This window comes from Onychostruthus taczanowskii, unplaced genomic scaffold, assembly GCF_017590055.1.
Source record: "Onychostruthus taczanowskii isolate IOZ18803 unplaced genomic scaffold, ASM1759005v1 scaffold41, whole genome shotgun sequence".
Lineage (NCBI taxonomy): Eukaryota > Metazoa > Chordata > Aves > Passeriformes > Passeridae > Onychostruthus > Onychostruthus taczanowskii.
In genome coordinates this window covers 5549433-5563914 of record NW_024501571.1, presented here as the reverse complement: position 1 = coordinate 5563914, position 14482 = coordinate 5549433, and positions in this window count along the sequence as shown.

Genomic DNA, 14482 nt, shown 5'->3' with positions numbered 1-14482 from the left:
TGTTTGAGACCTAGTCAAACCTTTGTTGATTAGCTGGATGAATTCTTAATGTTTCATCTGTCTTGTCAACCCATTCTAATGCAAGACTTCCCCCTGCTAAATCTCTCAGACACTTTATTTCGTTAGCAGCAGAACACAGTATCGTGTTCCTTTGCAGGATTCTCAAGGGCTTTATGAATCCTCCAAAAGACCTTTAAAATTAGAAATTACCAGCCATCTTTGTACCACCAAAGCTGTGTAAGACTCAATTTCCCAACTGTTTGAAATTAAATACTGTTGCCCCACTTAATGCCAAGATTTGGATAAGTTGATTTCTAAGGGAGCTCAGGAAGCTGCAGCAACTTTCTTTTAAGTGAAAGTGGCTTTGAAGGAGACCATTTGGGATTTCAAATGGCCTCAAATGGAAAAATCCAAATCCACAGTAAAACTAAACGGGAAGGTCTCTGGAGATGATGTGCTTCAGTGAGCTTCACTCACTAAGCTTATTAAGAAAAATGTCAGCAAATATGACACTGAAAAATCCACAGTGTATTTCTGCTACCATCAGAAATTCTACAGTCTGAGACTACACTGCTCTATATTTGTATCCACTGGTTAATTAAATTACACAGTGTTAGTTTAACTCACTGGGAAAAGATTTTCCTTTGGTACGAATATCTGAGTTAAATGCTGCGACTGCACCACAGAAAAGGCATGGTTGCACCATTTATAAATATAGAGAGATACATAGATAGATATTTAATTTCAGGTATATACAATTTTTACAGTTTTACAGTTGATCTGTTCCAAATCAACAAGCTGTGCTAAACCACATCTCATCTTGCAGACAGATACCAATTCTTGATGTTGAAGTATTGTCAACATCAGTTTAATAACCTTATTAAAGTGAAAAAAACAAGTATTTTATTGTGTACTCCCATAAATTGTAAATATTCTAGTATTTAGTCACACCTTCGTAACATTTAAAAAATTAATTAAGTGCCTGTTTGTTGATCTGGAAAGGATTGCAGGTTAGGTTGAGTATGACATCAGCCTGGAGTGGTCACACCTGTCTTGATCAAGATGATTCCAGTACCTACAACCAAACTACTTGTCTAGACTAGTTTTACAGTCAGTAGGGCACTGTACTTTCAGGAAATCATTCATCTAATTGTAAAATAATTGTCTACAATCAGTCACATGGATTCTAAAAATGAATATTTGTATCCATTGGCCCTACTGGGAGCTGGGGGTTAACAGCCCAAATGCTGTGCTGCAACCTTGCATAGGTGGAATTTATCTAACACACAAGGGGTTGCATATTTGATCACTGAATTCTAACCTATGCCATCTGCAGCCACTGAAAAACAAAGGGCTCTTCACAGACAATCAAGTCACCATCTGCTGGTGCAACCACAGGTCGTTGCCTTGGAGGTTTAGGTCTGGAAGGAGAAAAGCAACAGAAGAAAGGTGGTGAGTTATGTTTGTACTTGTCTCCTTTGCAAACTCTGGCCCTTATGCAACTGATTCCTGCACCTGTTCTGACAGATTCACCAAAGGCTTTTGAAGCAGAACTCAGAAAACTTCAAGAATCTGGGTAGTTGAAAACATCCAGAATAATTTATCCTCATTGCTTCTTCCATCCACACCTCGTCTCCAGCTCTTCTCTCTTGACGCTGTGTTGCTTGGGCCCTGCTGTCGTGTTTCCTTCTGAAGACATAAATTGTTCCTGACTAAAATCTTCAACAAGATCATGAGACAGGTAGGGAAGGACCTTTTAGATCAGTTTGGTTGCATTCCAAACTGATTGAATTAATCTATCACCTCCACTTGTGTAAGGGTGAAGTGAGTAAAAGAGGTCAAGAAATACACATTCTGTGGGTTATCTTAGGACACAAGACACTCTGATTAGGCTTGGATAACTTGGAAAACATTAGTGCAATTATTCTGATCTGCACAATCACAGTTGGAGGAGCAGATAATTACCAGCAAAAAAAAATTAATTACATGGATTTATTTGAACTGTGGTCATAATAAACACTGTGGTAATAATAAACTTATCTATGTGATAAGATATTAAAAAAAACAAACAAACAAACAAACAAAAACATAACCTCAGCAAGATGAGTTGGGAAGGGCTGCAGATGCATACTGATAAATAGGTTGGAATCATCTTCTTCCTAGATGTCACTTGGCAGAGTACCTGTAGCTCTACTGAGGAGCTCTTAAAGCCACTCTAAATATCATGAGCCCATGAAGATTTTTGGTAAGCAAAGGAACATCTTTGTGTGCCATGGCAGTACAGGTTGGGTTATATTTGCCTACATCCTACCCTGGGTGATCTTTAAGTTCCCCGCCAACACAAACCATCCTGTGAAACCTATGATTCTACTTTCAGCAGAAGAGCATGGGATTTAAACCACAGATTTGGGGTTTAGTCTTACCATTCCTCCTCAAAAATGGCCAGTTCCAGCCATTCCTGAAATCCTGTCTGGATTCATTTCCACTGAGAGAACAATAACAGAGGTTTCTTCATCTGGACTGGTCACCTATCCTCTTTTCTGAGTGGAGGCAAGGAGATTTTGTGCACACCTCATTTCCTCCTAAGCTGACCATCCAAAGCAGTTCACACCTGAGGAGTATTTGATTCCTTCCATGATCTCTAAGAGCAGATGCCATTTCATCCCTACATTTGTGTTCTGTTTCAGTTCATGGCAGCGCTGCAGTGCAACCCTTTTAGTCAAATCCTTTCAGTACAATCCTTTTACAGCACAATCAGGTGAACAGAGCAGATTTACCAGCTCCAAAGAACCTTTTCTCAAACCAGTCCCTCCCTTCTGCAAGGCCTTGCTCGTGCAATGGGGCCTCCAGCCAAGACTCTCCTTCTTTTGCCTCCTAAGGAGTTGCTAAAATAACTTGTTTAGCAAGTCTGCTGTCAAAATCATGCTTTGATCTGCCTGCACTTTCCTCCACAGTGTTTGCATGGATGTAATCAATTTGTAGGAAGGTAATCATGCTGCTTTGCTTCTTTTCCTAAGCCTGCAGTAGATAAATGTATTAATACTGTGATAACAATCTTGGAGCTGCTTCTAATCCAGTATTAACTCTCCCACTGACCTGTTAGCTGTATTATTCATGGTATTCAGAGGAGGATATTGAAGCCCAAATTACCATAACTTTCCTTAAATCTGGACACACACCACTGAGGGAACCAGAGTCAGGGGAGTTGGTCACAGGATGAGAAGGAATGGTGGGATGAGCACAAAGGAAGAAATCCTCGCACACAGGGACAGAAAACAACCAACCAAATAAACCCAACCCCAAGCTCACCCAACAGAGGTCCATTTTTAAATGACCTCAGAAGCTGTAGAAAGGAAAAATTGGTAGAGCTGTCTTGAGCCCAGCTTACCCCACCTGAAATGTTGTCCCTCTGCATTCATGAAGATGTAAAGCCAAGAAAAAAAACTTGCCATTTACAAAGAATAGCTTTTGTAAACACACTTTTCTAGTGATGGCTATTTTATTGTCTGACTGATGCACTGTGGGGAGCACAATTCTAAGTTTTCCTGTAGGCTGCATTTTTTATTTTACAGCCAGATGTCACAATAAAATTGTATAAGAAGAAACGATACAAATAAGATGCCAAATTGAGAAAAAATAATCAGCTCAGGGAGGAGAAAAACACATTTCAGTCTTCAAAACATCAGCAGAAACTCTTATAGTTCCATTATAAAAATAGATTACATTCTTAATGTAAAGGTCTGATATGCTCTGTAATATTATATTGTCCTGCATAGAGTTGTTTTGTGAAAAAGCTCTATTATAAATATTCTCTTGCTAAATCTTTTCCACTGTACCTTATAAATACATGAAATCTATTTGCAACTCAGACTACTTTGATGCATTTTGAGGAAAAGCACCATAAGGATTGATCATTCTCCATCCTATTTGAGGGGTGACTTTTATGTATTTACCACATGTTTTGATAAAGGGGACCCCAGAGGCAGCTGAATTACTGAAATACTGCTGAAGTCAGAGCATTAAGAAGGTGCAGTGTTTTAGGCTTAGAATGTGATATTTAAATCTATTAAGGCGGGGTTTTTCGTAATCCAGCTGTGAGGTGGAAGACCAAGATTCAATTTCCTTGACCTGCAGGAATTTGTAATCACATTCATCCTTTTTAATGGAAAGTCTGAGGTGTAACACAAGGAGGATTGTTGCTCTCTCTTCTTGGAGCAATACAATGAATCTCGAAATCTGTTCAAGGGAAGCAAAAATAAAAATCATATAGGTTGCTAAATTGGGGATTTTTTTTTTCCTGGAGCCTTAGGCAACCATGAAAAGCAGGTCTGATGTTTCTTGCGCAATATTTATATACCTCTACCTGACTGTAGAAAAACCTGTGAGAGGGAACTATTGGAGAAGGGAATATCCCTTGTGCTCAGGAGTCCCTCACTCTAGGCCACATCTCCAGCCCCTCTCCTGTGCATGTTTGAACATATTGTACAAAGCAGAAAGAATTAGACCACAGAATTATAGAATTGTTGGGTTAGAAGGGACCTTTAAAGGCCAGCTAGTCCAACCCCATGATACAGATGAAGATCATTTATGGTGCTGGGTTAATGGTTGGACTCAATATCCTCAGAGGTGTTTTCCAGACCTAATGATTCTGTGATTTACATGCTCCCAGGCAGAGAGAGGCAGTGCACAACACCTGAGACTCTGGAGTCTCCAAAACCTGAGCTGTTCCCTTCCCCAGTGGATAAAAATCACCGTAGCCTACTCTCCTGTTGTCACAAGTTATCAAAATATAAATGAACCACTTTGAATGAAACCTGTCTGCTAAGTCATAGGAATGCTGTGTCAGGTGCCCCCCAACCCTCTTTTTTTTTTTTTTTTTCTTAATTAATATGAAAAAAAATATTATTATTTCCATCTTGAGTCAAGTTGAACTGGATGTTTGCATTACCTTTATTTTTGAGGGTGGACAAAGGGTCAGCCCCAGACAGTTTTTCATTTTGCACAGCCAACAGGACCAGGCACAGGGTGTGAGTTTATAAACCAAAGCAGCGTCATAGCAAATTCTGCGTGAAAACCTGTTTTGAGAGAGCGAGAACACATTCCACTCAATAAAAGAATAATAAAGTGTCAGGTAGGAAATAAATATTGAAATGCATTTCCCACCAGGGAAATCTCTTTGCAGTAACTAATTTAGATGGAGAATAAAACAAAAAGGCCCCATATCTCAACCTTGGCAATAACCTGTCACCAAGCAGCACTCACCTCTTGTCTCTGCTCAGGCCTGATGCCTGCATGGGAAGAAGAGGTGACAACTGCTTTGCTGTCTCCCTTTATAAATCAAATCAAATCATATAAGTCAAGAATGAAAGGAGTTCTTGCAAAATAATAACAGTGTCCCTTGGACATTCTTGAGCAGCAAGGACAAGGTTTTTCCTCTCAGTGCTGTCAGTAATTATGTGAGATACTACAGGTGAAGGGATTGCCTTGGAATTCCATCAAGAAATTAAATTGCTTCCATGGTGGTGCTGGTGGTTTTCTTGTTTAAACTTCTCTGGAGATTAAAACTGAGGCTGGGTGAACAGTGCAGAATGGATGGCAAGGTGTTAACCTGCTGGGTTCCTGTGGTGGCATGGGCTGGAGACCGTGACAAAATGAGTGATGTTTGACTTCCCTGGAAGCAGCAGCAGCAAAGTGGTGGCCAGGACGCACACAGACTGTCCCTGCTGTCCCCTGTGTCCTTGTCCATTTTGGCTTCACCTTGTGCTCCCTCTCAGGGACCAACTCCCCGCTGTGTCCCTGCCCCTTCCCTGTGCCACCTCTCGTGGTGGTTTTGTGGGTCTGGCTGGCACAGGTTCATCTGTGGGGTTACACATGTCCTGGGGGTGCACTGCCCACCTGGGATGGGCTGGCATTGAAACCTTCCCCTGGAAAACCAGATCTTGCCCCTCTGTGATCGCAGGGAAGGTCACAGCTCTCTTTTTTTGTCTCTATTCCCCTGGAAGGAGCAGCACAGTGCCTTCGCAGCAAATGGAAGGAAAACACTAACAGAAAAAAAGAAAAAGTACGAGGAAGAAAAAGCCACCAAGGATCACTGTTCCTGCCTGTGAAAAGCCCATGTCTGAGTTGCAGAATCAAGGCCTTGTCACAGTCCTTCTCTGATGTCAATGTGCAGAATCCAGAAGATTAGTGACCCTTTCCTAAAGGCTTGAAAGGGAATTTCCCTTTAAACACCAATATCTACCCTCCCAGATGCTTTGTACACTCTGGGTAGGCTCTTCCTCCATCAGGCCTCCAGGATAACCTCTCCCAACCCCTTCAGTGCCCGTTTCTCTTTGCTGTGCTCCATGACTCAGTCCAGGAACAAGGCTGTTGCTCTCATAGAGACCTCTAGGATTTGGTTGTGCCCTCCTGGGATGCCTGATATGACCACAAGGCTGATGGAGGACAGAAATGAGAGGTTCATTTTTGGGGCAGCACTGATAGTGATTGGCACATGCTTGCATACTTGAATATTCTGGTTTCTACATTTTCCGTAAAATATTAATAGAGATGTTCATATACCCATAAATATTAATATATTCCTACCTTAATAAAAATATCAATATGCTTATAAAATAGTTTCTTGCTGATGATGCAGGCCTGAGCTTCCACAGACAAAGAGCAAAGCTCATCCATCCAATATGAGATAACATGTATTTCTACAGCCTGAAAAACAACCTCAAAAAATTAGAGTGCTCTGGAAAGGGAGGAGAATGTGAAGGAAAGCAATTTTACTGCACAGGTAACATCAGTCCAGAAATGTCCATGACTGTAGGTGGAAACACCTACACTGGAAGTTGTTACAGATATACTGTTGGCTACCATGGGAAACAGGGAATTGTAAATGGAGCATTATTGATCTCACTGATTTTAAACTTCTGAACTAGTGCAGGACAAATCATTCTATTAGAAATGTTACATGTCTCCAATAATTTTTTTAAAAGTCCAAATATCCCCGTCAAGAAAGAAATGTCCTGTCCATTCCTGAATTCTCAGTGGTAATGCATAGCAAGTACTGCTCTCACCACCCTCACCTACACCTGCAGTGAGAGATTTCTTCATCTCATGTTCATTTTGCTCTGGCATCTCATCAATATCTCCTTATAAGTGCCAGGGATAAGGAAACTTGTCTTCCTGCTACACCTGTAAAGCATGATGTAATTTTATGTGAATGATGCATTAAAATAAATAACTGTGTTCCTGTGTCTAAGGGTCTCAAGCCCAGAAAATAAATTGCCCATCTCACTTTACAGCTTTACCATTGGCACCTTGAAGAAGTGGCTCATTAACGAGTGAAGGAGGATGCAGAAGGGGGGGAAATCCAATTTCTAGCTTGCAGTATTTTGCTAAAAAACGTTGATAACAATTTCTATTATTAGTCTCTGTCAAAAATGCCAGAGTCATTACTGAGCTGGTGTGGCCAGAGGGCACCCTGCATCACAACTCACTGTGGAGTCTGAATAAACATTACAAAGCACTGAAAACTGACTGTGCTTGAAAGTTTTCAAGTCCTTAGAGGAATACTCCACTCTGTTGGTAGCAGGCAGGAGCTGGAAGGAAATCTCATCTTCTGCTTTCCATTTCTGAGCTAAACCAGTGCGGTTTTGTTGTTGTCCCAGCCTGCCTCTGTGCAGGTGGGGCTGACTGAGACACACCTGAGTGTCTGATCCAGGCAGCAAATTCCATCCACAAGGGTCCCTTCTGAGCACATCCACTTTGGGGTGGGAATTCAACAAGCTTTCTCCATGAGGAGGTCAGGACTTGGATGTGGAGACAGAAGAGTGCTTGGCTGGCATGCACTGAGCTGTCTATCCTGATCAAAAACCTTGCTGTCCCAAAGCAATTTTAAGTAATTGTAAGTTGTGAGTGGCTGCCTGTGCCTTCATCAGGAGCACAGACCTCAGAGGAGCAGGATAACATCTTTGGAAGTGTTCCCAGTATTTCAGACAAATCACAGAATATCCTGAGTTGGAAGGGACCCACAAGGATCATCAAGTCCAACTCCTGGCCCTGCACAGATATCCCAACAATCCCACCACGTGCCTTTTTTCTGCCTTTTCTGGTTTAAAATCCTAGAGCTCACATTCCCCAGGGATTTCCATAGGAGCTGGGTACCTAAGGGACATTGTGATTCTGGGTTTATATGTTCCTGAGCACAAAGGTACCCATCAGCTGCAGCATCCAAGAGGCTTGAGATCTACTGTCTTTACTGCTCACTCTCCTCTGTGTAAGTGAAGCAATGATTCACCTTTTGGACACACTGCAAGGATTAGTTAATGTTTGGGGAAGCGTTTTAATGATATGAAGTGTGGTAAAAATGCTAACTATTATTATTGTTCCACTTTGTCTTCCACTTAAATATAAAGAGGGATTGTACAGCTACTTCCCAAGTGTCTCCCAAGGGTGTTTCTAAAGCAATTATGTTGGCTGACACTTTCAAGCCTCAGAAAATGGAAACGATTCAGAGGCTGACCAATCAGCCCCTTTACCGGCAGATGAATCTAACGACTTCAAAGCTATTCATTAAGCAGTCCTATGAATTGATTACATAAATTAGCATGCTGCTGACAAGGCAGGGAAGGGAGGAGAAGACGGCAGAGGAGGCCGACATAACACATCCCTCATTTGGCAAAGACAGTGGTTATTAGGAGCCCAGAGCTAATGAAAGAGACAGATCCATTAGGCACGTGTCGCTGGAGGGGATTGATTGCTCCCCCTGAAAAAGGGCTGCTCCTCTTGCTACTGGAGGATAATATTTGTTCTGGCTTGTTGATCCAGGGACAAGCATCACATTTAACAAAAAAAAACCCTGTAGTTTGCCAGGAGAAAGAAGGGAGATGATGAACTTGCATCAAAACCATTATTGAAATCTTCTAAGCCCAGGCACTGCAAGGCAGGTTGGTTTAGTTGTTAAAAGGGAAGATGTGTGAGGAGGATTTCCTGTCTGAAGCACCTGTTTTTAATTTGGGAGGATTACAGTCAGAACTACTGGAAACAGGAAGTTTTTCAGTGGAAATTTTGAATGACAAAATCTGACCAGTAGAGAACCCTGCCTTCAAAGAAAACTACTCGTCCAGGTCTAGCACAATGCAAAGTTCACTGCATGGTGCCCTAAGTTCAGTAAGTCTGGACCTAAGGTGGGTCAACAATGAACTTTCAACATCATCCCTCCAGGCAAAGCATCACTTCACAGAATGACTGCCTCCCATGAAAACAGGAGAGGGATTAAATAAAACAGTCTGATTTCCATGTTTTAGCCAATTTCTACATTCAGGACTCTGTAGACAGTCCTGCCAGTACCTTCCTGTTTAGTTCAGCCCAGAACATCCCCGTGTAACTCTAACTATAGGCATATCCTTGTATTTTTTTTTCTGTGAGAAGTAGGTTTTTCATCTACTGGAGTTGTTTCTGCCTTTGCTTTAGGGGAAGATGAGTTGAGTCATAATTTGAGTAATCTCTAATTAGAAGGGCACAAGTGTGTTGTTCATCCCTTCAGACCCTCAAGTATATGCTTAAATTAAGCACACGTTGAAGAGCTCTTCTGAATCAGGAGCCTGAGCAAGCTCAGGCCGAGTTTTCTGCTGTATGTGAAAATTGCTGCAATCCATTATTCCAAATGCAGCTCAGGCAATGAAACCAAACAGAAGCTCCTGGAAAAAGCAACTCTCAAGCAAAACTCACATTCTACAGACTCTGCTTGGTGAGTTTGATGCTGCTGTTTGTCTGCAGGAACAAAACACCTTGTCATTTGGTGACTGATGTTTGTTAAAATATTTTGTTCTCTTCAAAGAAGGAATTGATCTTCTTTAACGAAGGAATTACTCAGCAGTTTCATTCCCAAAGAGACAGGAACCCTGGATGTGACATCCATTCAGATTTCTTCCAAATTTGCAGGAAAATGTGGTGATTTAAAAAGGAAACCAGCTACAAGCTGGAGAGCAAACCTCCCCACAGTTCCAGGTGGCTTGCTGGATTCTGCTGGAGGAAAACCTGGGTTTGATGGATCACCAAGAAAATCCATTATGGCAACTGAACGCTGATGGCAGCTGCACCAATTTAGAACAACTGACTTCTCGTGTTGCAGTAAAGAATTCAGCAAGATCAGGAACTACCAGAGCATCATTAAATCTGGGTATTTAATGGAGCAGCTTTGTGCAACAACTGAACTTCAGAGAGGATTTTTCTGTCCTTCACCATTGAAGTAATTTGGCGGATTTGTTATTAACCAAGGGGAAAAAAAAAACAACTGGGATAGAATATTTTGCTAAGTCAAGCCACCTCGGGGTTGCAGAAAGCCTGCTGCATTGTGCAGTTGTTCCTTTGCATATTTCATTGGCTCTGGGGAAATATTAAAATTTGTAATTTCCATATTGCCAGATTATCGTACACTCTCCAGTGATTGTTCTCTCTATTTTTTATAATCTGTCAATTTTCACACTATTTAAAAAGACAATTTGACTGCCTTAATGCCAGAAAAATCTCACAGGGTATTTTCTTTCTTTTTCTTTCCTCAGCCTAGGAAAGGCTATTTTTAGGACTAGAAACCTTTCATTACCATTCATTGAGCACCTTGCCTTGCCATTGCAGATAAACACTGAGCTTAACAGTTTCTAGCCCTGAAAAAAAAAAAAAAATTAAAATTTTGAATCTGCTTCCAGGAAGTTTTTGGTAAATATCATGTCACTGTGGAGTGCCACATTAATAGAGAGTGTGAAGTACAAGTGTGAAGTCTACGATATATCTATACCCTGTGCTTTTATATGTCATAATATTTAGTTATCCACAGCTAAGGAACTCACAAGATTCTTGAAGTGCAGTAAGCAACACTTTGCACATTTTACAGACAAGGAGATGGAAAAAATACGTGAAATAGATGCAGTGGCTGGCAGGAGGTGAGGCAGCTCCTCAAGTGCAGCTCCTGGTATTGATTTGCCATCTTCCTGTCCCATGAACAGCCCAGTGCCTCCAGATTTGACTAAAATGTGAATAAAATAATAAGGCTAGATGAGGTAAAAGGCTTGATAAGGGGAGATGCAAAGCTTGTCAACAGACAGACACTTTTTGCACAGTAATTAATTGTAGGAATGAAATATGGATTTTTCAGCTCCTTTTTGAGTCTCACTGCCAATATTTTCTCCAGATGAATTGCTCTTAAATTTGTTTGCACAACAACCTTCTGTTGGGAGGCAGAACAGCAGAAGTGGGTGTCCTGAAGACCTGGTGGTTTCTGCCCCATCTCTGGAAGTGTTCAAGCCCAGGTTGGATGGGCCTTGGAGCAACCTGGGGAAGTGGAAGGTGTCCCTGCTCATGGCAGGGGGGTGGAATGAGGGGATCTTTAAGGTCTCTTCCAACCCAAACCATTCTGTGATTCAATGAAAATTATAGCAAAACACTCATCATATTGTAGAAGAAATTGAACTCTTCCCAGTGATGTGCCCCTCTGGCATGGTGAAAACACATGGCAGGGTCAGAAGCTCTGAGCAACCTTCTAAACAAAGCTCAGTGGAAAACTCAGCCTGTTCCTGCTATGGAGGAAAAAAGTTGTAGAGACAGAGAACAATACACCCATCCAAGCTCTTTCATGGTTTCATTAGTTCCTAGTGGAAACTTCGCAGATGGAGTAGGCAGCAATTAACAATTAACAGTAATTAACAATTATTCCTTCAACTTGCTTCCTGCTGGAAAAGGGAGACAATTAAAGTCTCTTATGCTGTCCTTGTTCTTGTCCCTCTCTACCTTGGGAATTGCATTATCAGGGAATCATCTTATTTAGTAAAGGAACTGTTTTGGCTTGTGGTAAATAGCTGCTCCCTTAGGGACAGCTTTTTAGAAGTGCCTGAAGATACAGCTGAGTACTCCCTTTTCAGGTTTTTGGGAGAGGAAGAGGGAAATCTCATTTCAAAATCATAGGTTTTTGGTTTTTTTTTAATGGAGCAAAAATATAGTGAGCCAAGTTTCTATCTAAGTGAAATGTGTGGATGAGTGAGGTGTGTAAGACACAATTCTCCTGCTCTGCAGGCGGTGTGAAGAAGTGTCTGCCCTTGTCCTTAGGTCTGTGGCAACTCCTGCTCCTGATTCCAGTGTAAATCCATGTGCAACTGAAAAAGATGATGAAACTGAAAAAGAATCCATGTGAAACTGAAAAAGAAGGAAAATTCTTTCCCTCCCAAGTGCTCTTTCCTCCCCACACCAAAAAACTGACTGAAAAGCTTGGTACATCCAGGTAGATAGACTGGGAAAATGGGGCAGCTGAGAGCTTTTCCTTGTGGGTTAATCTTTAACCAGATTAATTTCTCAACTGCAAAAATACTGATGTGAGCATGAGGGAGAAAGGAGGAGGAACACAGGGAGGGGATGGAACAATTCAGTGAAGCAGGAATTGTGCCAGAGTAACCTTGGCTTGTAGGTTAAGAGCATTAAATTCCTCTTGTTTACTTTCAGCCACAAACCTATATTTAGGTAGTTATGACAAGTAGAAAAAGCACAGAAGTCCATCCTAACTCCTTCTCCTCCTGTGACTTCTTCACACCTCTCTGCCCAGAAACTACCAATGTGTTTCCATCCAGGACAGGGTGAGTGAGGAAGAGATATTGTGGGATAATACTGCGTGACTCACTAATACTGATCTGTGAATGCAAGAGATCCCCTGTAATTAATCATTTAGAAACAGCCCATTAATATTCCAAAGTCTGTAATTTATACAACTTCTGTCAGATTTGTTATCCAGATCAGAGGATAAACGATAGGGGTTGCAAGGATCTGAGGAGGAAGCAACCCACAAATCTTCACTGCAAGCTCAGCAGTGAGAAAAGCAGCATTAAACTGCTCATCCATCTTAGAGGAGCTGCCTGCACCAGCGTGCTTATCACCCCATGTACCCCTTCAGAGACAGAAACAACAAAGGGAGTGTGGACCTTGCTTCTCTCAGAAAGGATAATGGAAATCTCCATGTCTGAAAGTATTTCAGTGTCTGTGAAGGCACCTGGCACAGCCAGGGAAGCTGCAGAGGCAGAAATCCAGGTGGGACATGAATGAGTTGACACAAAATAAGTATTTACCACTATCTGAGAGACCTGAAAATGCCACTTCTGCTGCTCTAAGAGGGTGTGACTATTCCTTGGCTTTGCCATCCCATTCATGTCTTGGATGCCCAGGCTGGAGTCAGGTGAGAAACTCTCTGCCCAGGCACCTGAAAATTAAATAACACTTAAAATTATTTCCCAGCTTTATAGATTTTCTGAAATGTCACCAAATTTATCATTATTCCAAAATTTATCATTTATCATTATTCCAAAATTCCAAAGTCTCATTCTGTCCACTTCTAAAAATTACCCAAATATCCACCCAATTATCTGAACCAAACCTGTCCTCACATGCCTGTCAATAATACTAATAAAAATCTCATCTAATGCTTTTTTGCTTCACATCTTTAATGCCCTATCAGCAAAAAAAATTAACGATAGATTTGTCTGAAATAAGTTATAATTGAGAATGTCTTTTCCTATTCTACATGAAGGAGCTCATCTTCAAAGCAATCTGCACAAATCCCATTAACAGCAATAACAGAATTTGTGCAAGTAACTCCCCAAACACCACTTTGAACATTAAGCCCTTTACTTAATTCAATATCAGATAAAACCCACGATCTAAGGCAATGCAAAGACTTGATATTCTGGTTTGTGTTTCACAGTGGACTGGAGACTCTCACACACATCCGGGCACATTGATGCCACAGCTTAACAACTTTAAATGAAAACAGAAAAGCTGCTTCTTATTAAAGGAAGTAAATTGGAAGGAAAGAAAAAAAAAAGGAAAAAAGAAAAGGCCCCCAGCATCAACCTCAAATAGCAACTTCATTCCCAGAAGAGAAATAAAAGAAGAGAGCGAATCTTATTTGACTGGTTTTCTTCTCCTCCTCCACCTCCCCAACAATCTTTTCCTCCTCCACCTCATTCTTAACAAATATTTGGGCTTGGACTGTTTTTTTTTTCTACGCTGCTCTCCTACACACAAATGCAGTTTACTCCTATAAAAATTCAGATTCATCAAGAAATGCCATGACCAAGGCATCACCCAGACACCTCTCTTAGGGACACTGTGTTCTCAAGCACTTGAAGGAGAGGGAAGGTTATACATTGACTTTTTAAGTGTGCTAGAGACCCTGGATCAGGGAGAAGGAGGAAAGAGATTCCCAATTTTTCACTGCAACACTGCATGATGTGCAGGATCATCCTGGCCTGCCTCAGTGGTTCATGTGACAAGAGAAGACAACAGGACTTCCCCACTGAAAAAGGATCTATGAATTTATTCCAAGTTCTTGGTTGAAGATATTGGCAGTAATGTATTTATCACTTGTAATAATAGAGGTTAAAAATGAAGTCAAGCTCCAAGGCACCAGCAGCTGTAGATAGTGAGCAAGCACAGAACAAAATGAGGGTTTTTC